Source organism: Aythya ferina (genome assembly GCF_964211825.1).
Source record: "Aythya ferina genome assembly, chromosome: 3".
In the NCBI taxonomy this organism is placed as follows: domain Eukaryota; kingdom Metazoa; phylum Chordata; class Aves; order Anseriformes; family Anatidae; genus Aythya; species Aythya ferina.
The window spans coordinates 22363500-22389683 of record NC_140298.1 but is presented as its reverse complement, the minus strand read 5'-3'; the positions used below and the strand labels follow the sequence as shown (position 1 = coordinate 22389683).

At 40.3% G+C, this 26184-nt stretch overlaps 1 long non-coding RNA gene across 4 annotated transcripts in view; it reads left to right on the top strand.

The window, feature by feature from the left end:
- LOC311434028 overlaps window positions 1-26184 on the top strand; it is a 224997-nt gene that overhangs the window by 25092 nt on the left and 173721 nt on the right. Inside the window, exon 1 of one of the 4 annotated variants that reach the window (XR_014691220.1) lies at window positions 6877-6948. The exons of the other annotated variants lie outside the window; for them this stretch is intronic. This is a non-coding gene — a long non-coding RNA (uncharacterized lncRNA). Of the gene's footprint in view, window positions 1-6876; window positions 6949-26184 lie in introns of those variants that run through there. 4 annotated transcript variants of the gene reach the window in all.

Here is a 26184-nt window from a genome sequence, read left to right as displayed (position 1 = left end):
TGGTTGTTGGGAAGACCCATGGTTGTCTGCTCTTTCCCTCTTTCTCTTAGACTTCTATAAATGGACTAAAAGGAATATGCTCCATAAACAGTAAGCACTCTGCTTGCACAGATCTACCTCTGCACTGATCTTCTACCCAGGCTGCAGTTTCAGTCACCCTGTCACATGCAAGCCTAGCTCAAGCAGAACCTTATTTACATGGAGCTTTTCATCTTCCCCTGCAAGCTCTTCAACTTGCATACTGCTTTGGGTTTGATCCCTGTGCAGGGCACTGATCCCTGTCTGTTAGATTTGCAAGCACAGATAGTTTCTTCTTGTCTTGGGGACTCTATAGGAGCAAATACTTTTACACTTTTGCTTGGCTCTTCTGCAGTGAAAATGCAATATATACCAATAAGACTGCCCAGGTAAGGATTGAACAGTAACTTAAATTTCTTTCATTTATTATTTTTTTCTATATTTATTTGTCTGCAGTCTGAAGAATGCTAAGCACCCTCAGCTCTCATAGCTTTAGCATTTTACAAGATCCTCCCCTCACTATCTGACCTCCCTATCATTCAGAAGGAGGTTAGTGCTCCAGGCACTGGGAGAAAATAGAAAACTTCAAAGTCTTTTTATTATAATAGGACAGCATATCATGCAGTTTATTTTAGCAGGGCTAAGAATCTGTGGAGTTCTTATTATAATTATTAATGTAATTTCTCCTGTTAAATATTCAGAGTGCTGAAATGCTCTGAGTACTAGTGCTGGGCACTGATGATAAATATTTGTATTGGTTCCTTGGGACCTGGGAAATCATTTGGAAGCTATTTGATAAGGGGTTATAGTGATGCTACAATCTCCTAATCCAAAAAGTCACTGCCAGGCACTGCATTTGCATATGCAAGATGAGATTTTTTTTTCCAGAGAGATGACTGGTAATGCTGTTTTCTCTTTTGCTCCTGACATTGGTCCAGAGTGTGTTATTTCACAGTAGCAAAGAGGGTTTCTTCCTGCTTTCCCCTTTTGCCCTTTTTCACCAGCAAAAGCAAATGTTTGTTCTCCAGGCAAATGGACTCCATGGACCCTTTAGCTTCAGTGACTGACAAATGCCTTTATGACTTTCTGCTAGATACAAGCAATGTTAGATGACAAGTAGAGATTTTGAGGGAATGGGTTTCTAGCTCCTTGTGCCCTGGATCTGATCTAGAGCCTATTTACTATGCCTGTAGGAAGAGACTTCTTGTCTTTGATAATCTTTCAGTCTTGCACTCTTCATTGTGCTACCATTCTCAGGGCCTGAGTCCAGAACTCTCATAGAATTAGCTGTGATGTCTCAAAAACCTGTAAAACACTGGGGAATTTTAGCTTTGACAGTTAACCTGACTTCATTCTTCCATCATCTCCACTCTAAACATAAATGCTTATTTCGTTACAACAGGCGCCCCAAAGCTTGTTTCCTACCTCTCCAGCGTTCAGATCCATCCAGTCAGAGCTTAAGGTAAATTCCATGGCACCCTAAAAGCAAATAACAAAAAAGGCATGTATGTTTGCTTCCATTTCTGTTTTTCTTCATCAACAAATGGGTTATGAAAGCCGCCTTGTTATCAGGTGGGGGGTTGTTTCTATGGATTAGAGAAAGACTGCAGAGGGAGAAGTCACACTACAAGATGTGGCAGGAGCAGCTACAGACAGATGTGATGTGAGATGAAGGACTGTAGGATTGCTTCTGTTTTTCTAGAACTGTCTGTACACATTTGGTGCAGGAGAGGCTGTCAAGAGCTAGGTGCATGTTGCAGCGTGGGATCTGGGGAGGATCTTTCTAGAAGGTGTAAAACTGGAGATGTTTTGGGAGCAGTAGCCAGTGGATGTGTTGTCACATCAGCTCTGTAAGTGATGACTGATGAAGAGCCTGTACAAGCTGAAAACAGACACCACAACAGGAACACGGGGTTGATAATTAAAGAAATTGATTTTACATGCTGTTTAGATATTATTGAAGATGGATGTGGATTTTGTTTTCTTGGGATGCCAGGCCTCATAACTGAGATGTCTGTAAGCAGTGCATCAATCCATGGCATTTATTTAGAGAACTGCAGTCTGGCTCTCACTGTAGCCCATAGCCTTTCCCTTTTCTTTCCCATTCCCCTTCCCATTTTTTATGATTTGAATAACTGTAACCTGTGATTTATTCCATGTGGAAATCTCTCACCTACTAATTTGGGGAAATTTCTCCCAATGTGAGGCAAGATGTGCAAGATGTCTGTGAATGCTGACAAAAACAATGATGTAACTTGGGACAGGGCTGTCAGATGAGGACATTGGTGTCTCCAACAGCTGTGGTGAATAAGTCAAGCCTGTGCAAACCCAGTGGTTAATCAGCTGGGGGGAATTTGCATGTCTTGTTTGCCTGAGTCAGCTAGCTACCTAAAGGATTTGCTAATAGCTAAGTTTGCTTGAATCATAGGGCTGCTGGGTGCAGTAAGCATCTGTTCACATCCTGGCTGCTGTAATTAAAGAGATAGGGATGTGCTATCTTAAAAAAAAAAAAAAAAAAGCAGTGCACTGCTCAACTGAGGATAATCTTTTTTTTTTTTTTTCCCCCCTGATGTTTGTCCTACTGCAAGATCATTAGCTGTGACTGTGCTGTATATAGCTATGTTTGGGGGATTTTTAGCTCTGGAGACACTTCATCAGTTCTTCATGAAGGAAGGACAAGTAATGTGATGGATAATAATTCTGTCAGGAAGGTAGGAAGAGAGCCTGCATAAGTGAATCGTGGAGGACAGAGACCATCCACCAGGAGGGAGTGTTCAGAACTGAGGGTTGTTATCTTGGGGTTCAGATGAGTAAAGTTCAAATTACAGCAGTTCTTAGATTACAGCAGTTTTAGGCAGACTTTAGATGTCTCTGGGCTGATCAACCATCTCTCCTTGCCTGACTTCCTTACCTGCAAACTAGGGATAATGCAATATCCCCTCTCTCCATGAGATGAGCTATATTCAGAGAGATTTCTGAACTGTTTGGATATTGCAGTGCTCAGGCTGTAGCTTGACAGATGGAAGCTGCAGGGCAAAGTGGCCTCTTCTCTGAGTGCATATAATGTACAGTTATTTGTAAGCTAATGAAAGTTTCTGCTACTGATAAACTCAACAGATTGAGTCTTTTAATCTATTGGGTAAAAAAGCAGTGAAACCAGCTATACTGTCTATTTTCACATTTGAGAAGTTATATTTATCAAATGAACTGAATACCACTGGATAGTTCTGAATTCCCATGTAAACACCTTTCCTAACGTATAAATGGCAGGTTAAGTCTTCCAAAGCATGATTCCTCTGTTTGTCTCCTTTCTAAAAGGCAACATGTTGTGAAGTCTGATTCCCAGTGTTGGCAAGATGTTAAGTTATTAAGAATAATTGTGTTCTTACAGTTCTGGTAGCCTGAGGATATGAGGCAGAAAGTTTTATTAGGTCCGCTGATCTAGCTAGAACAAAATAGGTCCTGCAGAAGGCCTACAGCTTTTCTAATTTTTCTGACTGTCATTTGGTTTTACATAAGCCATTAAATCTTCCTACCCTGAGCCATTAAGAATACCTTGTCAGCTTGGGAAAAAAATATTTAACCAGCCTCAAAACTTTTTTAAAAAAAAAAAATCAGTTGGGAAGGGAATACTCTTGTGATATCTTTAATTGCTTCTTTCCTATTGAGACATGAACAAATAAAAATAAATCAGGGCTCTCGTTTTTGTGCTGCCTTGCCAATACTTTACTGCTGCTGTGGGTGTGAGCAGGCTAGACAAAAAAGCACGTGCAGTGTGACAGCCCTCACTGGGGGCTTGATCTGCTTGTTTGCAGTGCAGAAATCCATCCACAGACTTTGGTGCATTTTGAATTAAGGCAATTTGCTTTCTTCTGAACTGATTCCAGAGCGTGTGTGGGGAGTTCACTAAAACTAGAGGATGACATGTTACCTAATCTAGCTACCCTGCTGGTCTCTTGGGGGAAACGGCTCATAAGTGGAAGTGATCTGCAGGTTTCAGTTTGTCTCAAAGCGGCTAACATATTTGTTTCTTAGGTGAAAAAATAGCTTAAACTGTGAATGCAAACAACCAGCAGATAATTGTGTGTATGTGTGAATGTCTGAAATGGAACTTTCAAGCTCTTAAGCAGAAGGCTGCTAATTGCTAGCTGCTATCAATAATGCTCTGGTTGTAAATTTTGATAACATCTTGGACTGAAAATAATGGCACACTACAGATCCCCCAATTAATGTCCCAAATCCTCCAATTAATAAACAAGGCTGAGACAGAATCAGCAATAGAGGAGGCTGATCACATGGTGTGCTTCTGTACTAGCCTATTTAGATTAGGAAAAACAGAGGCTTGGGGGACTAGAAAGAAAAGAACGAAAATTAGAAGGGTTCCCAAAAAGAAGTGGTCTTGGAAATAAGTGGAAAGGAGAAAGTGAATATACTGTCTGGAGAAAAGATTATGTAAGTGAGGGTACATCCTGGAGATCAGAAAGCTGCATGGGGACAAATGCTTGGGGATGTGCAGGGACCTTGGCCAGCCATGCCTGAAGCTGAGTCTCTGAAGTGGGGCAACATCTGGCTGAGGATCATGACCCAAAATGTAGCATGCAAACAGAAACAATAGTCTAGCTGGAGTTTACTGGAGGTAGCTAATCGATGATTAGTTTACTTCTGATATTATTTAGCATTTTCATGAACTCCCTTGTCGTAAAGATTGGGCTGTATTAATGAAATTTCCTGATGACGTTCTACTGGGAGACAAAAGAGCACTCCAGCCCATCTTAGTGGTGTAATTAAAAGCTCTTCTGTCTTCCCTGAATATCTTTTTGTATCTCTGCCTTTTTATATTACAATGGTAAAAACACATTCCTTGAGTACCTTCCCCTTTTCTTTTATTAGATACACTGCTTTGGCCTAACTACTTGAAAAATGTATTTTTTTTAAGGTGTCTGTCAACTTGGTGTTCATTAATTTCCCCTGCCAAAACCCAAATGAATAATGTAAGCTGATGCAAAATCTCCAAATGAGGGTTATAGATAATTATTCATGTTCAAGACTTAGACTATGAATCATTTCTGCTGTTCAGTCTGTTTACGTAACACCGCCAGTTTCATATTTCTTTGTTTATGATGTAAATAACTTTCAGTGATATGAAATGTGAGAGGGAACACATTTGTGTTGAACACAGGTAACTCTAGGACTAAAAACAATGAAAACCTTTAAAAAGAATTATAGGGCATCTAAGTGGCAATTAGAATGCCTTAAAAGTTCATTCATTTTTAGTGAAATGTTGCTGGCAGTCGTTCATAGAAGTAATTGCCCTGTGCACATGAAAAATTCAAATGTGGTAATTTAGTAATGAATCTGAGCTGTCAGAAGGCATTTTATGGATAATCAGACATTCCTGCAGGCATAGCTGTGACTGAAGAACATTGAAAAAAAACTTTATAGAGGCAAGATTATCTGAAATAAGTGTTTTTTCTGGAAGCAAACAAAGAGCCCTATGATTTCTAGAGAAGTAGTACACTGTAAGCCAACAAGGGCAACCACTGGAAGCAAACAAAGATCTAATTGTGTCCATGTTATTGTTTGAGATCAGTCATTTTAAGTAGTGGTCTTTTGAGGACTGGGTACTTCTAGGTTCTCAGATACCCCATATGCAGATGCATTACTCTGCCACCAGGACTGGGAAGCAAGAATTCCCCATTGCAGCTCGCAAATCACGTTGTCAATTTAGAAAGGAGAAGCTCAGTTTTTCTTTCATTTTATGTTCTTGAAACTGCTTACTGTATTGGGATGATTTTGTTTCCCCCTGGAATAATGGAGATTATAGCTAGCTGCATGTTGTTTCAGGGCAGAGTGGGGACAGGCAAACTTGAGACATTGTGGAAGTTCATTTGAAGTCACTGATGCATTAGGAAAGTTAGCACAAACCATTGCATTTGGATGTGGCAGCAGTTTACTGACACTCTGTGGATTTTAACTGACTTGAAAATGGACAATAGCACTTCCAGATCTCTCTTACCCTCAGTCTCTAAATCAATTTGGGGAGAAGATCTCGTGATATTTGTCTCAGTTGTGATATTGCTGTTGCTTTTGATTGTATCTAGGTATTTCTTGGGGATTTTCAGACTGAAGCTGTCTGGGGAGAAAGCTTTTCCAAAGATCAGATACAGTTGAGGCTGCTGCTCAGTTCAAATATCCTTTTGTCAGAACTGATTTACCAGCTGATCTATTAATAAAGATTTTTTTTTAATTTCTCCAGAATTAGAATAGTGTAAAGAAACACTCTTGTATTCTAATTCAGAGTATTTTTTTTTTAAAATGCTGATCTTAGATTCTATTTCAAGTGTTAAAATAATTACCATTGTATGTCAACATTACTTTTGGTTGCTTATGCAGTTGGTATTTGTTTTCCTGACTTTTGTTTGAGTTTATTGAATACTAAAAGGGCTCAGCTCAATTCATATTTCTGTTGTGCTTTACTGTCTGGTGCAGTGGAGGGAAGTTCCAAAACAAAAAATATATATATTTTAAAACTAAAAGTAAACCATATTTCTATCAATTTATATGTTTTTAAAAAATCTACTTGTACCCTCATTTGCTAAAACAAACAAACAAAATCTAAGAGCAACATGATGGGATCTCCTCAGTGCTATGAGAATGTCCAAAGGATTTTGCATTCAGTCTCTTACAAAAAAAAAAAAAAATAAATTAGATACAATTAAGCAAAATAATCTATGCTAAGAGAAAGGATGATATGAAGTGTATCAGTTAGCAAAAAGTAGCTAGCTCCACTGTTATGGTTTTTAATATTGTTTCCATTTCCCTTAGATCACGTAGTAGATAGATCATCACTTGGAAAAAGCCATGATACTGAGTCTTTGTCCTTATTCTGCACTCTGGAGTGGGGCCTTGCTCTTTTGTTCTGGCTATCTGGTAAGTCTCCCACCCCAGGAAAGAAAATGGAAGACACCACTGAGAGAAAAACACCTTGAAGATAATTCCTTCTTCTCAGAATGAGTTACTTTAAATATTACTGCTATAGCGTTTGGCTGTTTTAAGGTTTGCAGAGCCATAAAACATTTGATCATCCCAGGGATGGGGGGCGGGGGAGCTGAAGGACATCTCTTATTTCTGATGAAGCACCAAGGAGAGAGAACAGTGTAATGGAAAGACTATTTATAGAGGCTGCTTGCCAAGTCAAAGCCTGAGCTTTAATTACATTCACGCACAGTTTGGCCATGTTTAATAAAGGTCTAAATGCAGCATCATCTTCCTATTTGACTTAGTAGCATTCTGCTTTTTCTTTTGAAAATCTGGCACCTGTTGGTATGATTGATTATGAGTAGGAGTGTGGATCAAGGCTGAAAATCAGTCAATGATATGAGTTCATTTAACATACCCCTTGTAAAAACTGTTGTAGCTTTGCCTACTTGTGAAGCATTCGCTGATGGTTACAGGTTGTTTCGTGTCCTACGAGTGCCATGGTCAGACAGGTGGACTCGGTACCTGGAGGGACTAGGGTGTGGGCAGAAGCTCTTTGGAAGTGTATGTTAACTAAATGGTTCACTTGCTGTATTTTGTTGTATTCAGAGTTTGATTTTTCACAGAGGCTGTTCGTTTAGACAAAATGATAAACATCAGTGCTGTACAAAATCAGTTGGACATCATAAGTAGCCTTGTCTCTTCAAGAGAGTTGCCAAAGGAAGTCTGGGTGTGCTTGAGTTCCTGTTTCTTTTAGATAGTCTTTTGTAGGACCAGGTTGAAGCTCTTGATCAGAGCACTACAAAATGCTTGCACTTCCCTGTCATTCCTTGGATTGACAGAGAAAGATATTCCAGTTTCGAGCCCCTAAATGTTGCAAAACAGTGGTACCCTTTGGGTTTCCTTAAAGTCTGGCAGCAGACTCTGCTTTCAGTCCATCTCTAGGGTGTTTAATAGAGAATTCCTAGCTACAGCTTTAGGCTTTTCATTTTTCCCCTCTTTCTTGTTAGTGTTATACTGCCTCTCTGAGTTCCTTTTTGACCTCATGTCTCACCTCCTTCCTCAGTATTCATTTTGATCCAGACTGAAACCAATAGCACCAATTATTGTTGCATTTCTATACTGAAAATGGTTTCTAGCACCCTGGATGGCAGTGCTCATTTCAGTGCTTATGGCACAAATAGCTGGGTACAGGTCTTCAGATAAGAGGAATGATCACAGAAGATCCATATACTGGTGTCCTCTCTTGGAGATTCATGGCCAAACAGGGACCATGTGGAGTGGTAGATCCATGAAATACCTCCACTCTAAAGACTCTAAGTTAGTCTGCAAATACCTTTTTTTTTTTTTTCCTGTATTGGGTGATAGCAGGCTGCTGTTTTACAGCACAAGGATGCAGTTTCTAGGCCATGGTTGTTTGCTTTTTAGTCACTGTCCTCTGAAAAATAGTCAGGGCCTGAGAAAAGGTGCTGGCTTTTCCAAAGCCCACAGAGGACTGTACCGTCATTTCTGTGAGCAAATAGTCAATGTAATTTTCAAACTCAATCAGGAATTATGATCTTTATTCTGGAATAAAGTTCTGTACAAAATTGAAGCTGGTTTGCATTGCTTCCCTCAGAGAAACACATCTGTGCTGTTTTTTTTCTCCCCTCTGTTGGCACACTTGTTTGTGTTGCATAAGGAACTGAGCATGTTATGAAGCTAAATCTTTCCTACCAAGCAGCAGCTCTGGCTCAGCTTCGGTGATTATTTAAAATCTCAGAAGAGAATCATCACCTGCTCCACTTATGCATTCAAACACACAAGGTGATATGCTAATTGGGCTTTCATTAGGGCCTGGCTGATGTCACAATGGAGTAGAAAGAAAGGGGGCTAAACTAAAGTGATGAAGTACTTTTCCACTGGTGAGCTGGTACTGATGCGGCTATGTGCTTTTTCTTCTTTGTCTTTTTTTTTTTTTGGAACAGTTCTAATTTTCTGTGTGACTGCGTCTGTGTACTGTAACATTCAAATATTGCCCCAGTGTATTACTCTGAGTTGAGCTTTTTATAAAAAAAAAAGAAAGGGAAAGGGAACTGAGGCTGTGAAATTGCTCTTTTTCTTTAGTGTTATTACTGTCTCAGATAGCTTTAATTAGGTTAGACAAGTAAAATTTCATGATACATCTCATCAGTGCTGTTCACATATGAGTAGGTATCTGCATATTTAAGCAGTTTGTCTCCTCTAAGAAACAGATACCGTGGGTGATGAACAGCGGTGTGTTGGTTAATGAGCAAGTAAGAGGCACAGTTCCTTTTTTCCAAGAGGGTTTCCACGGTGTGAGTTCAAGCAGAAATTGTAGCAGAATTGAAGCAGAATGTATTCATTTTTTTTCAGAGCTGCCAGTAGGAATGTCTGCAAACTGAGAAGCTTTTGCACGAGCATAGCAAGCAGCTTTTGCAATATAGTACAAGAAGGATCTACGTTGCATAAAGGGACATAATGCTGCATCAGAAGTCCATTGAGCTGGGTTCAGTTCCTGAATTCACTTCCAGAGGTGAAATCATTTAATCTTTTTGTGTCTCATCTATCCTATCACCTACACAATAAGGAAAATATCTTCCTTTATAAAATGCTTTAATGTGACAAGTCTTTCTAGGATGAGCTCAGTCTGCATCTTCCAGAATTAAAAAAAATATCAAAATGCATTTTGGTTATGATAATGAGTAAATGGACCCTAAGAAGGAACAGATTTGCTTAATAGGAAACCATTTTTTACTCAGCAGAACCAAATGAATTAAATCAACCCTGGGATTAAGTAATACAATTGCTGTTGCTAGTGGTTTGTAGTATATGAAGAAATATTTTTGTTTTGTAATAAATTAACTCTAATGAAAAGGATAAAGACAGATAGGAGCTCTGATGTTGAAAAGGACACAGCAATACTATCAGGATTTTTTCTTTTCAAATCAGAAATTGAGAGTGCAGAACTGTTTATTGCTTTAACTTCAGTAAAATTTAGTAACAATAGGGACCTTGATAAACTGGGACACATGTCACTCACTAAAAACCTGTTGTAATTGCAATCACAGAAATATAATCTTGGGCTGTAGTCCATATGTCTGTTTTAATGAGAGTTATTAATGTCATTGGTTTGCATCCAGCTTGCAGGCAAGGATACTTAACTAAACATTCTTCTTTTTGCTTCTGTCATTAGCTGGGGTGCATAGCCCAAATGGCTGGGACTATCTTGTTCTTTAGTTCAATTAATAGACCTCTGTTGTTTCTCTGGCATAAAAATCTGACAACACAGGATGAAAAATTACTCCAAAGCCTGCCAGTGGGACCAACAAATTAAATTCATCGTGAATTTAAATGAAGCTGTGTTATAATGTCCTGCCTTTCGTTGGACAACAGAACTTTTCCTGTGTAATGTTTACATTGTTTTGAATCACGAGGACAAGGACAAATTCAAGGTACTGCTGAATTCTTTGTCATGGGCTGCTATTATAGTTCATTGAGTCCTCATCCATCTTGTTGTGGAAAAACTAAGTAAGGCCTCTGATGAGGAAAAGTACACAGTGGGCATGCAGTTTATAACTCCTTTCGTTCTTCCAGGCAGAGTGAAATCCCTTGGTAATGGCTGAAGAAATTGAGCCCAGGGACTTCCCTGTGGTTATGCGCAGTAATAAGAACACAGTTGACTTGTAGGAATTGTGTATTTGCTCCTTTTTTGCCTAGGAACTGCTCACAAATTGATTGCTATCAACACAGCATTTGTAGTCCTAGGAGTGATGATTGTAAAAGCGTACTTTCTGCCTTTTAGGACTGTATATGTGGAAATACAGATATGTGGAAATACAGATGTGAAAAATAATCCAAACCACAGTGATATGTTTTGCTTTTTATAAGTTGAATTCTTCACAAGGGAAGCAAAAATGGCTGTTATGAAGAAAGTTTAGTAACTAATTGTCCAAATGAATTAAGTGGTGGTGGCCCAGAAACAGCTTGTGTGCCCACCAGATGGAGCTAAGAAATCTGTCCATGCTCAGTGGACATGTGAATGCTCCATCACCTCCTACCCTAAGTTCCTGCAATGCAGTTAATGCAAGGACTTATTGCCAAAAGCTTGGCAATAGTCTTGATTTGGACTGAATGGACATCGGAGATCTAAAAAACACAAGCGGTGAGGAAAGGTTGGAGGACTGAATTTATTGAATCTTGAGACAAGATAACCACAGGTATGCAAGACTTCATAAAGTAAAATATAATGCCTGATTTAGGGAAGGAGGTGTGCTGCTTTTCTTGTGCTGATAGCACAAGGGTTAGTAGGCTAAAATGCCACTGGATGAAGTATTAGGCAGTGGGAAAGGCTTTCTAACAGCAGGACTGCTGTTAGGAAAAAAAAAAACTGTTACAGAGGTTTCTAAGAACATGCTAAACAAATTTCTGGAAAAAAATTCTAAGAGCAATAGTACCCATGATTATGTAACAGAACATGAGCAAGACCGTCCCTTATCCTCTTTCTAGACTTGTTCTCTATTATTTTTCTGTAAAATTTCTGTAAAAGAATGATATATACCTCTCTGGGCATCATAGGCACACAAGAATATTCAGGCCTGAATGACAAGAAAGGCAGCAGGTTTTCGTTTGTTTTTGTTAAAGAAGCAGCTGTCCAAGATTTCTAGATCCTGGAAAAACAGGATCTTCTGTTTAAAATCACAGAAGATCCTCAATAGAGCCAAAGTCACTATAATATTTGAGAATGCAATGTGTTCTGTACTTAAACAATAGATATCTTTATCATAAATATGTGAATTGAACTTAGATTCTAATCAAATAGTTCCTAATGATCCTTGTAAGTAAGATGCTAACAACTGCAAAACACTGACAAATCTAAATAATAATGTAACACATTATTGTGATGTTCCAGTGTGGTGATATGTTTTTTGGTGGATAATATATTATATGCAGTTCTTGTGTAAAGAGAACTGCATCTGGTATGAGGGAAAGACTGCCAGACCCTATTTTTTTGCCCGATGCTATCAGTAGCTTGTTATGTGTGCTTTATGACATGACATTCGTCTTTTTTGGGAAAATGGTGTATAAACATTAGAAGCAGAATATTTTATAACTAATGAAGTTGAGTGCATTTAATAATTAGTCTGAGAACGTTGCATGAAAAATACCATAGAAAAACATGTTGAAGCTACAGAAGCCAGGTTACATCTTGGATTGAGGTGTAGCATCATGCAGCCTCACTTTCTGTATCATAGAATCATAGAATGGCTTGAGTTGGAAGGGAAATGAAAGATCACCTCGTTCCAAGCCCCCCTGCCAAGACCAGGGATGCCACCCACTAGATCAGGTTGCTCAAAGCCCCATCCAACCTGGCCTTTGATTCACATATCAAACATGATCTTTCCAGACACAGAGTTGAGGCTCACTGGTCTGTAGTTCCCTGGGTCTTACTTTCTACCACTTCAGAAAATAGGAGTGATGTTTCCCTTTTTCCAGTCACCAGGGACTTCACCTGACTGCCAGGACTTCTCAAATATGATGGAGAGAGGCTTGGCAATTACATCAGCAAATCCTTCAGGGCCATGGGATGCAGGGTCTCATATTCCATGTCTTGTGCCCCAGGGGAGAAGAAATGGTAGTGGGTTTCTCAAATAGATTGTCTGGTAAATAGAGAGTGATTTCCACTTTAAAAAAAACTGACTTTCACCCTGTTTCTTGGCTGTCAGGTCAGATTAGCCTGTTGTATTTTGCACTGGCTTGCTATCATAAAATAACCCTTTTGCAGTTTAAAGCAAAGCAATTCAGAATGGTTTCTATTTTCTCAAACCATCATATTGGTTTATGAAAAAGCATTACTTCAGTTCTAAAAATGTTGCTAAATAGCCATTTTGCATATAATCATATTGCTCTTCTGATAATAGTCCATTACTCCAAAAAAGTACATTGATGATGATAATAAGGGAAGAGAACTGATTTGTTTTGAAGGATTACTCAACGAATGAAGCTGTAAGAGTGAAAATCAGGGAGACAAGGAAAGGTTTTGCATTCAGTCCACACTGCAACAAATTGTGTTGCTTATTAGTAATTCTCTAGTCAAGCATGATATGCTGTAAGAAAGGATTTTCTTAGCGTATATCAGGGAATTGGCTTCTAGCATGGTAAGGCAATACAAGTCACACCACTGGCATTTAAGTGCTGCTTACATCCAGGGTATGAAAGCAATAGAAGTGATGGGGACACAGGCACCATGGAGACAGGAAAAAGAACATTTTATGAACCCCCAAACTGTCATTTATAGTTTGCTCTCACTTATGCCTGTATGCACCCATGAGTTTCCATGTTATCTTATGTGTCTATGTGACATAAAGGGCACAGTGTCAGAAAACAGAGAGCTGTCTTTATTATGTACTTTATACAGAAACTACTATCTTTCAAGCAAGTACATGAGAAGCAGAGCTGCTTATCTTGGTATATGTTTTCATGGCTCTTTCTTTGTATTTAAAACACAGCCCATGCTATCACAGTGAGATAAAAGAGCTGCTAATTGTCTATGTCTTCAAGTATGGCTTGAAAATGATAATGAAACAAGACTATTTAAAATGAAATGCAGTAAAGGATTTGCAATTTAAATTGGGAGGTGAAAAAAATGTGGCAGGGTCTATTCCAAAATTGACTTGCATCAAAGACGTGAAATCTGTTCAAGAAGTCTTCAAACTCAGTGAGTGTTTGGGGCTATCTTGAAAGATGAAGTGGAAAATAATTTTCCAGTGAATGAGACTGGTGTTTATCTGGTGCCATCCAACTAAATGCCAAGACGTTACTGCTGTCTGAATGGAAATGGGCAAAGGAGAACATACAGTGATTTACAGTAGTGTTTGAAGGGAAAAAGCATATTCAATCCCTGTCTGCCCTGAGCAACTTCCAGCACTGCATCTAAAAATGATTCCCTTGATCCGTTTTCCTCAGATTACCGCATAAACCTTGGTGAATAAATGCTGCAAATAGGCAGAGTGTTTTCTGCCTTTGAAGCTATTGGGGAAGGAGGAATAGCACTGGATACTTTAGTGTACAACTGAAGAGTGAATAACTGAGAGGAAAGCTAGGATGTCCTCAGCCAAAACCTTGCTATGACAGGCAGAAGGATGGGAATACTTCTTTCTTGAAATTTGTGTCTAGAAAATATCTTTGAGGTAAATCCCGTACACTTGGTGATTAGATTGCCATGTAGTACAATGACAACACATGCAGAATACTTCTCTGCTGTACCACTGCTTCTAGACTTACAGGGATTTTGCTTACTCATCTGTTTAAAGAGACAAGCTCTTCACAAAGTGTGTGAGTGTGTTTTTAACAGGCTCAGCCTCTGACACCGTTTGAAATAGTGATGACCCTGTTGATCCTACAATAATAAAGAATTCCAGTAGCCTAATCTTGAATGGATATTTGAAATTTAAAAAGGGGCTACAGCTTTTGATTCTCTGCAACACGACAGATTGCTATTTTACAGAGAAAATAGTGAAGACACTCTTTTCCAAGCTGTAACTAAAATGGCCCCAAAAGACTGATGCTTTGTAGAGAACCTGTGGCCTTTGAGGTTTCCTACCTCCCACCAATTTCTGTTGTTATTCTGGCACCAAACACTAAAGGATTTTGTGATCACAACCCTTTCTTTTATTGCCATTTAGACCAGCATATTATAGTCCTCCAAACACACAGGAACATCCAGCTTGTCCATACTTGTGTCTTCCAGGGTGATTGGTGATGTCTGTCTAGATTTAAGATTAGAAATAGAGCTATTTAAATTCCAGACTGTTGATATGTGGCTACATTTCTTTGACTGATTCTGTAATTAAATGGGTTTACATGAATTTTAGACAAATTATTTTAAGAAGTGTCAAGGAGATGGCTAGTTAAAGCTGAATTATATCGCACAATTAGTGCTGTGTTATGAGCTCCCAGCTCCTCTGTGAAATTCAGCCACAAGTTAAGATTTAAAAAGTGAAATAGACACCAGTTGGGTTCTAGGAACAATTGTAACTGATGGATTGTTTGCCCTTAAAAATCTGGCCTCATGCAGGCATTTAGCTAAGAATTTGAGATTCTGCAGTTGGGCACACACATTGGAAAATACAGTCAAAATTTTAGAAAATTATGTAAGGCTATTTTCTTTTTTTTAAAAAAAAAAAAAAAAGAGAAGAACATAAGACTTTAAAAAAGGCTCAGGAAAATAGGTTAAAGAAGGACAGGAACTGACATGTAAGCCAAGAGTGACCAGTGCTTTTAAGAGGGCTCTGTATTTTAAATCTAGATCTCTTAAAACTGAACCGTAATGAATAGCAATGCATGTAGGTTTTAACTGTGGTTTCTAACTGTTTGGTGATAAAAATGTATACTATTGATCACACTTAATCAACTTCGGCTAGGTTTAAAAGGATAAGTCTGAAATCCAATTTTAATTTTATCATCTACTCGGCAACTTTTTTCAAAGCATATTTTTCCTTCTCGTCCCCTGAGATCTGTCTCTCTAAGTGTTTTTTTTTTTTTTTCTCCCATATATACTCTGAAATGTGGTATTTTTTAGCATGGACACCTTTTCACGGGGTTGTTTTGATCTCTTGATAAGTTCAGTTTCATTGGTAAATCAAATTGAGGGAAATCACAATATAGAGAAATTTGGTGGTAGGAACCAGATCCACAATAAGATTAAGGGGCCTAGAAGCACTTCTGTTTGCTGTGCTGACAACAAAAAAACTTTTAAATTCCAGATTTAAGCAAGATAAGTATGTTACAGCTGTACCTGCCTCAGAAGATTATTTTTCATCATGTGAACTAGAAGCAGTTTCCTGGGTCTGGAAACCGAAGTACTCTTAACAACTTAGGTTTCATTATTGCAGACTCATGCTCTGACCTAATTTGCCATCTTAACAGAACAGCTGAAGGGCTGTAAGGCAGGAGCCCAGTTAAATCTGAAAATAGAGCTTAAAGTATTTTTAATTGTTTAAACCGATCTCTAGAAAATCAGCCTGGGTGCTGACGTACTCTGTTTCAGCTCAGTTTGTGCTTGGCTGTGACTGAGTGGGAGGCTGCTTGTGGCACTTCCAGGTGTCCCTGCAGTTCATGTGGTTTGTCCAGCTGCCCATCTCAAGTCTGGCTCTGACTACTACTGAGCAGACAGGTAGACTAACCAGGAATTGCAAATACATGGCACTTATTAGACTGTGGCCATGCTGAAAGCTGGGAGAACACTTTGTAATGTGGCCTACCACTTCCTTACCTTCCTTGTTCATTATCATCTTGAGGCATCTCAGTTGTGTGAGCCACCTACAGTATAGGCCAAGATTTAACACACCTCCTTCTCCCATGGTTCTCCAAGCTGTGCTTTTCTGTTTTTATTAAATACTTCATTTATAACATTAAAAAATAATGATATCGAAAGAAAATAGTTTCCCTGGGGGTTCTTACTGCCACTGCCAAATGCATTGTAAGTCATCACTAGGAGAGCAGTGCCAGGGTGATATATAGATCAGTATGATGAGGTGGAGCTGGAGAAGAGAGGGTTGGGTTTTAATAACATCTGTCTTACTGTATTCTGATTTCTAAGTTACTTTATTTGTGAAGACCTGGCCAGTGTGGTCAGATTTATACAGGACATTTAGGAGAACAAAATATTTCAAGGGGATGTGTGCCTGACATGTTCTTGGGTCAAAAAAAAAAAAAAAATCCACCACTACAGACATGGTTTAGGATCCTTGGGTTCCATTCTCGGCAGTGGTAAAGGAACTCAATCTTCATGGCCTTGTATCATTGTATGTCATTGTAAACTCAAAATAATTTGAATTATGAAAATGCTGCATAAATTCCTCAGTGCTTATGAAAATTTGATGCTAATTCTTACTGAAGGTCTGCAAGATTTAGAATTTCAAGTGGCAAAGGTACTTTTGAAAGCTGTATATTATTACTTCTTGTATTCAGGAGCCTATGTCATACTTGTCAACCTGGTTCCACATTAAAAAAGATCAGAATTTCTTTTCCTTTTTTTCTTTTTTCTTGGAGGATTACTCATATCATAAAATCATCTTAGGTTGGAAGAGACCTTAAAGATCACCAAGTTCAACTACCAGCCTGACCTACTGAATCCCATCACCAAACCATGTCCCTGAGTGCCACATTCACATGGCTCTTAAATACCTCTGCAGATGGGGACTCCACTATGTTCCTGGGCAGCCTCTTCCAATGCTTGACCACCCTCTCTGTGAAGAAATTCTTTCTAATAACCAACCTAAACCTCTGTTTGTGTAACCTGAGACCATTTCCTCATGTCTTATCACTTCTCATCTGAGAAAAGAGGCCAACACCCTCCTCCCTGAAACCTCCTTTTAGGTAGTTGTAGAGAGCAAAGTCTTCCCTCAGCCTCCTCTTCTCCAGACTAAACAACTCCAAGTCCCTCAGTCACTTACATGTATATGTCTTGTTTTCTAGTCCCTCCACCAGCTTCATTGCTTTTCTCTGCACGTGCTTGAGTAACTCAACTAATTCTTGTAGTGAGGATCCCAACACCGCACACAATCACTTCCCTAGTCCTCCTGGACATGCTATTTCTGATGCTAGACAGGAAGCCATTGGTCAGAGATTAGAGAAGGGGTGATACCAGGAAATAAAGAATTTGAAGGAAAATAGCCTGTCTGCTATGGCTGTTTTTGTTAAATAGGCCCATTTCTGCAAAAGATCCTAATTTTAGTAATTTGCTGAGACTGGTTGAAACAAGATGTTTCTCAAATTGACCCATTGGTGCTGTTCTTGGCACTCACTTCCTGGACTTTAGCACCCAAGAGTACTGTTTCTCCTTGCTGGTGTCTCTTGCTTTCAGCTTCTGTGTACTAAGAGGAAATGCTTTAGCAGATAACTATTTTCTTCTGTCAGCTGTTTCTTTATCTATTTTATTAGGTTGTCTCTGTATTGCCAAATTCCAGACCACACTGATCATTGCTCTATCATATCCTTTGGCTGCAGGGAACTACATCCACGGTGTTCTGAGACAGGAAGGTTGTAAAAGAAATGCATCAGCACAACAACAGCTCATCCTGAAATTTTCACATACTTTGACTGTGACTCTTGGGGGATAACAGTAATATAAGTGGTGTAAAAACACTTAGCCAACCAAGCACTCACACAGAGTCTTTCTGTGATGCTGCTGACAGATCCTAGCATGCATTGCTTCACATGAGAAAGGATAGGCAGGGGCTTGCAAGTCCTAATGCCAGCATTTCTGCGATTTGTTTGCAAGAAGCTGAATGTCAGGCCTGAAGTATCACAGGCTGGACACACTCTCTGGGGAGCAGCTGCGTGGGGCAGGCCAAAGAGCACTGCCATCCTGCTTGGCCCTGCCTAGGGTGACTGGGCACTGTGTCTGTGGAGGAGGCAAGGGATTGGGGCAAGTCCAGTAAAAAGGAGTGCAGAGAGAAAGGCCCCACCAAACTTTTTTTGCTTAGGCTTCCATTAGTGATGTCAGTTAAAGCTGCCTATTTACACCACCCTTTCATTCTCAAAAGTTTCAGCTTACATCAGGGATGGAGAGCTGGGGATCCTCTGGTATTTTTCCTTCTTGCACTCAGAATGCTCTAATTATGTTTATTAATCTCCTTATGCTCACAACGGAGCACAGGTGGGAGAATATCTGCCTGGAAGTATTTCTTTTTGAAATGAAAACATTCTTTTTCTGCAGTGTTGCCCATGGTGAACCTTATTAAGAGGAGTACAAAATATTTTTTTTTTGTGATGCTCATTTGGGGATACCTGTATCACAGCAGTGGTTGAAGAGGCAAATTAAATGTTTGCAAAGACTGGGAAAGGAACTGAGAGCAAAATTGAAAATGTCACTATGCCACTCTATAGATCTATGATTCACACAATTTTTGATTACTGTGTGCTGTTCCCTTCATTTCTAAAGGATATATTAAAGCTGCAAAAGGTTCAGAGAAGGGCAGTAAGCCTTAAAGGGTTACCATAGATATGGAATAGCTTCTGTGTGAGTAATGACTCAAAAGACTCTGTCTTTTCAGCCTGGAAGGGAAGAGAGGTGGGTACACAATGTGTGTACCTCTAGGGCATCTAGGAAGGTTGTCTGCTCCCTGCTGGAGATGTGTGAAGCCAGGGTCTGGCAGCCCTGGATGAAGTAGGTGACTTGACTGATTTCATTCTTCTCTGGTTCTGAGGTGCCACGGGAAACCCCAGAGTTCAGGTTAGGTGCTAAGGCAGAATGATAGAATGGCTTGGCTTGGAAGTGACCTTAAAGTTCATCTAGTTCCAAACCTTCTGCATGGGCAGGGATGCCACCCACTAGGTCAGGTTGCCAAAGCCCTATCCGACCTATGCTTGAACAGTTTCATGGTTGGAGCATCCCTAATTTCTCTGGGCAACCTGTTCCAGTGCTTCAACTCCCTCTGGGTAAATAATTTCTTCTTAATATTTAATATAAATCTGCTCTGTTTTAGCTTTAAACTGGTCCTATCACTGCAAGCCCTGATGAAGAATCCATCCTCATCTTTCCTGTAGGCCCCCTGAAGGTACTGAAAGCCGCTGTAAGGCTGCACCGCTCAGCTTGGTGTCATTCACAAACTTGCTGAGGGTGCACTCAATCCCACTGCCCATGTAACCAAAAAAGATGTTAAATACGGTCCCAATACAGACTCCTGAGGGCACCATTCACTCATCACTGGTCTCCACCTGGACATCAAGCCATTAACAGCAGCTCTGTGAATGTGACCATCCAACCTATTCCTTACCCACTATGTGGCCCATCCATCAAACCCACGTGTCTAGCAGTTGGAGTATGGCTCATATTTCTGCAGAGTTCCTGTAGAAGTGCATGGCCTCCTGCTGTTATAACCTGTTCTTTGGTACGTGGACAGGAAGGTTATGAATATGAAAAAATAGAGATGTCTGGAGGCAGCATTACTTTTTTTTTTTCCTGCTGGTTCTTTCTTGCTGTTGTTTCAAATTGCGCTGTTAAGTCCCCATGTGCAATTACACCTATGTCTGGCTAGTGTAAATGAAACAGAGGGTCAGTGAACTGGAACATAAGATCAGATCTTTTCTGCATCTCCTGGATATTATTTCCTCTGGTTCATAAGGGAGATCATTTCATGCTGCAATCTGCAGTAAACTTGTCATTGCACTTTGTTGCTGTTACTTCACAGCAAAGATTGTCCTTTTTTTTTTTTTTTTTTTTCTTTTCCTCTTTTCTGTATTATCATCTGCGTTTTTCAGCTTATTACTTAGGATGTTTGAATCTCCAAAGGTTCACGACTGCTTACATAGCATGGCCTGCCTCTCAGAAGTGCTGTTAGCCACTGCTCTTGAGTTTAATGGGAGGTTTTGCAGCTCATAATTTCTGAAATGATGTCGCTCTGCAAAAGTTATGATGCCCTCTGTCACTGCAGCCCGCTCTGTTTATTAAACACCACTATTTTTTCCCTCAGGGGCAGTTACCACAAAAGATGCATGTCACGCTGTAGCAAACACCATTCTTTGCCTCAGTAGTCTGATTGTAGGGTGCTGATCTTGCAGGCAGGTGTTACATGCCTGAGAAACACCTCTCCAATTTCCCCCCATGTGATAGATACCTCTGTACGCTGCAGAAGGTGAGGGTAAATGGCCCCGTGAAAATAAATCCCATAGGGAATGTTGCACGCCCTCCTCTAAACCGAGATTTGCTCTCTGCTCTTCCTTAGGCACGTGGCTGCCATCAGTAATGGTGTGGCTTAGGGACACCTCGTGCTTGCCACCGGACAGAAACAGCAGTCTGCTCCATCCTGAGCTTCACTTATTTTGCTTTCCACAGAGTGGCTGTCTTTCCTCCTTTCTGGAATAAATAGTTTTTGCCCTGATTAACAAATATCCACTGAAGCCACCTGAGCATCTAAAGAAAAATAGACTTTTCCCTTTCCGCTCCCCTCCCTGCATCTCTGCCATGTAACAGCTTTGCTGAGCTGCGTCCTGTTCTTCTGCTTCCCCACGTGTGCGTAACAGCTCTCCCCAGATAGCTGCAAGCTGCTCTCTCTTCTCATCAGATGAATAAAACATCACGGACTTACGTCAAGATAAAACATGCTCAGCTGCACTTTTTGAATCTTCTGTTTATTTATTTATTTATGGAATTCAGCACTAATGTAATTTAAATGGTATATTAAGGACTGATGTTATACGGTTAATTTTTTTTTAAATTTTATTCTTTTTTTTTTTTTAATTTTTATTTTTATCCTCTTGACTGGCTTCAGAGCACTGCAGGGAAATATTACAGCATGTAATTTATTATTCATGATGATGCTGATGTAGCAGTTTCCTGATTTATCTTTCAACATTTCTCTGACACTGAAGGAATTTCTTGTCTGTAGCCACTGTGGTATGCCTTACAAAATGATTCTTGCCACTTATTAGATTGTTTTACAGTTACACATTTTTGTAGTGTTATGTTTTGGGTCTATAACTTAACTTGTGGTATATTTCAGAGTGAGTGAGTCTATGCTGTTAGGCTTTAAAATGCTGAATGGTGTCATTTAAAAGGAGACTTTTCCTGAAATATATTGAAGCATACTTACAGAAGTGTCTTGTTTCCCTTCTCATTTGAGCAAAGATGAGACTTTTGAGTATAAGGGGAACAGAATGGGTAGGATGACTGAACAGACGTTTGTGGCTATGCAGTTTTATATCCTCAGAAGATCATTAAGCTCCAGAAGGGAAATATCTGGTTTATATCTCCACTGAAAGCTTTTCATCATGAATGTGACAAATGTATCAGTGGTTTTCTTGGGCTGTGTTTGTTCTTGTCACAAAGAAGAAACTGTAGTTCATTATGGCAAGTGGAGTCTGATCCACAAGTCTAGCCCATCGTTGGGAGCAGGATGATGAATCTGGTAGAGAGTTTAGAAAAATTTTAATGGTTATAATAGTATGGTTAATGTAAGGCAGGATCACCCGTGGTTCCTGAGTGAAGGAAGTATATATGCTGTTACTGGTTTTGGCTGGGGTATTTTGATTTCTGGCTGAAAAACTGGCATTTTGGTGGAAACTTTCTATCTTCCCTTCCCTGAATTTTATCACCAGCTCCATTTGATTTCTCTTCTCACATGTCTAAGTCATGACAAAATGCAGAGGATGGGCTCCTGGTCTCATGGAAATCGATGAAAGCATCCTGTTGATGAAGGACGTTACTAAAAAGTGACAGCAGAGATAACCAGCCCTTTTTGATGGGTACAAGCCTTCCTCTTTATGTTCATATTGACTTGTACTTTTTATTAGATTTTGAAACCGTTTGGACTATCAGGTTTTTTGTAAGCTGTAGAGATGTTTAAACTGAGGTCAAGCAAACTAGAAGAGTGGCATGATGTTTTTGTGGGAACAGATCCAATTTGATTAAAAAAACAAACAAACAAACAAACAACTAAGCATGTGTTAAGCTTTATTGCTACTCAATGCATTATCATTTCCGTTGTCAGTGTTTCCATTATAAATACCTCTTCTCTAGGGAACCCAGCTGTACATCTCATTCTGGGCTGGAAAATTCCATTTAGAGAATGCTATTAATTATTTAAAAATACACATTTGTTTTTTAGGTCAAGATTTTCAAAGTAGTGATTTGCAGTGCTCATCATGACAGTTTGGAGAGGCCTGATTTTCAGGTGGTCGCTAGAGATAGTGAACTAATCAGAGAAGTAATAATCCTCCTTCTCTGCACATCCCATTTACAGATACACCTGCTCTAGTTAAGTTTCTGAAATATTCATATCTGTGTTCTACTTTTTCTTCCTCTCTTATCTATTGATGGTGACCAGTAGTAGTTCATGATCATGGAATCATAGAACGGCTTGGGCTGGAAGGGAAGTGAGGTCAGGTTTCCCAGGGCCTGGGAAAAAAGTGTAAAGGATGGGGTGTCCACAACTCTGGGCAACCTGTGGCCCTCCTCTGGACCCACAGCAACAGCCCCACATCCTTCTTGTTCTGATTGTCCCAGACCTGAACGTAGCACTCCAAGTGGGGCCTCACAAGGGTACAGGAGAGAGGGACAATGACCTCCCTCACCCTGCTGCCCACTCTTCTGTTGATGCAGTTGGCCTTCTGGGCTGCAAGTACGTACTGCTGGCTCATGTCAAGCTTCTCATACACCTGTACTCCCAAATCCTTCTCTGCAGGGAGGCTCTCAATGAGTTCTTCTCCCAGTCTGTACTCATATCTGGGACTGGTCTGACCCAGGTGCTGCACCTTGCTCTTGGACTTACTGAGCTGCATTAGGTTCATATGGGTCCACTTCTCAAGAATGTCAAGGTCCATTTGGATGGCATCCCTCCCTTGTTTTGTATTGACTGCACCACTCAGCTTGGTGTCATCTGCAAACTTGCTGATTCCACTATGTCATTGATAAAGATATTAAAAAGTAGTGGCCCCAAGATAGACCTGTGAGGGACACCACATATCACTGGCCACTGCCTGAACGTAGAGCTTATAGAGCTGAACACTGCCTTATCCACCAAATGGTCCACCCTTCAAATACTTATCTTTCCAGAATGCCATGTGGGACCATGGCATCCCTGTACTCTTCCCAGCCACCTGTTCCCTCTTCCCCTGCCTGTGCATTTGCTTTTTAAACCTCATTTTGATCTGCAGGTCCTTGCTCAGCCGTGTTGGTTTCCTGCCTTCCTGCTTGATTTATTACATTTGGGGATGTTCTGGCCAGCTTGCTGCCCAGAACACTCTTGCCCCACCTGGTCAGGTGCTCCCCATCCAGTGTCAACATGCCCAGTCTCTCAAAGGTGCATCTGGGATCACAGAACCCCAATCCCTGATAGTGGCCCCAGCCACACAGCCAGTCATTCACCTGATCCATTGCTCTCCTTCTCAGGTCTCAGTCTCCAGCTGGGAGGAGTCACCTATTACTAACATATTTCATGCTTTTTTGGTGGCACTGGTTCTAACACAGGTAGTATTGGTCCAACTTTGTGTGGTTGTCCATTCCTGGGTCTTCGGTGCTTTGATTCATTTCTCACGAAGAAGTGAAAGGTTTAAAATCATAATATGGGCTGGAGTAGCATTTGAAGTTCTCATATTAGAAAGAGAGAAGTTCATCTGTGTGTCCCTGCTGCTGCTGTTAGTGATGTCTGGCTGACTGTCCTGGGGCAGTGCTGTTTCATGACATGTATTCTTCCTTTGCTATGCACGTGAGTTCTCCTGTCAAAGACCAGGCCCTCCCAAGCCGTGTGCAGGTTGATCAAAGCTTGTGTTTTCCTTCCCATGTTGTGTGTATGTCCTTGTGCTTTCTCATCAATAGGTGACTACCTGCAGACAGCACTGCCAGTGCTGAAGTTTTGCATCTACACGCTTGTGTTTCAGACCAAAGACGAGCTGAAGCCCAGAAGAAGTCAGGAGAATTGCATAAGCACTTGTTTCTGGCAGCACAGTAGGTATCTGTGTAGCTGGCAGGCACTGCTGGATACCAGTGCCTGGTAAAACCATTACAGCTGGTCAGGTTATCACATGATATGTAAGAGGAGAACCATTTCATTGGCTGCTGGTGAGCAGGAAACCCCCTGGCAGACAGTGGCAATGTGGGATAAACTACAAAGAAGCCAATGTAACTGATTTTATGACACGTGTTGCATATTTTTCCCAAGCAGCGGAGAAAGGCCATAACCTCAAACCCTCAGAAACAGCACATGCAGCAATTCTGCATGTGTGGCGGAAGCAGAGTAGCAGATGGCATTTTCTGTCCTTAATCTATGAAACACATTGAAAATTCAGGAACAGATCCATGCACCTGGACAAAGACAACATTGTGCTTAGTGAAGAGCCCATCTATTTGCCCAAACTCAATAGAATTTACCAAAAAGATGGTGCTAGAAGAAGCGGTTTCCAATGTTATTCTGAGCAGACCCATACACGAATTCAATACACTGGAATGAGTAAAAGCGTTTTTTGAGGTAGCTGTAAAAGAAGTATTTGTAGCTTGGCAGATAAATCTGTAGCATGTAATTCTGCAGTGAGCTTTGAGAACAGAGCAATAGCATGCTCGCTTGTATATTCCATACCATGAAGCTGATGCCAAAGCACTGACATACAGATATCCCCCATCTTTTTTTTTTTTTTTTTTTTTTTTTTTTTATGGCTTTAGCAGGCTATTATAAAACTAGCAATGAGACTTTGTCAATTCTGATCATAAAAATAACACATGCATTTTCACAGTGTGCTTTTCTTGTCTCCACTGTGCATTCTGGAAATTTATCTACGGCAGTACCCTTTGAGAATTGTGGTTGAGGAGTATTATGAGGCTACTGAAAGTAAAAGATGATGGGTAAACCTATGATGTGTTTCTTGGGCAGTAGTTGAATTAGATGCTATTGTTTCCATATCTAGAGTTTTCCTGTGTTTTTAACAGAGAAGAAATCTCATGCTTTTTGTTAAGCAACATACCAGTGAAATTCAATACATCAGCATTTGGGATTATAAGGGGCTGGTAGGTAAAACCATTCCTGTCTTAAGAGACAAGAGAAGCTTTGATGCCTGGCAGATGAGGAAACCCTTGGAGAGATCATAAGGTTGAGATAAGTGCAACCCTAGGGAAGTATTTCTAGAGAGCAAGAGAGCTTTATCGGGACCAGAGTATCCCAAGAGAGGTTAAAAGAGCCACATATGCAGTATCAGATGCTGAACTGTAAGCAAAGCTAATCCAGGAGACAAGTGGGAATGATGGGGTCCTGATCTTGTTCTCATGAATGAAAACAACACAAGAAGCAGGCGGAAAACCAGCCAAACTACAGGCAGCAGTATGAGAGATGTGGGAAGCTACACTGTTTTATGACAAGTTGCAAAAGGAGCTCCTGGGAAGACAGCACAAAGCACCAGGACGTGCACCAGTGCTGCATTGCCCCAGCAGCATTCACAAACAGTGGCTGTGGACGGAGAGGTTTGACCGAGTACGGTGACTGCTATAGAGGATGGAGAACCGGTGCTGCTCCCCAGAGCACCTCCTGCAGAGACCTGCACCTCCCGCATGGAGAGCTCTGTTGGGAAGAGGTAGGGGAAGCTTAGATTTATGAAGGTTTCGATGTCTCAAATCTATTTGGTGTCTTGCCTTCTTTCTCTTTAATGAAAGGAAAGATGCCCATTTTTTTTTTTTTTTTTGATATGTTCTTGCCACCT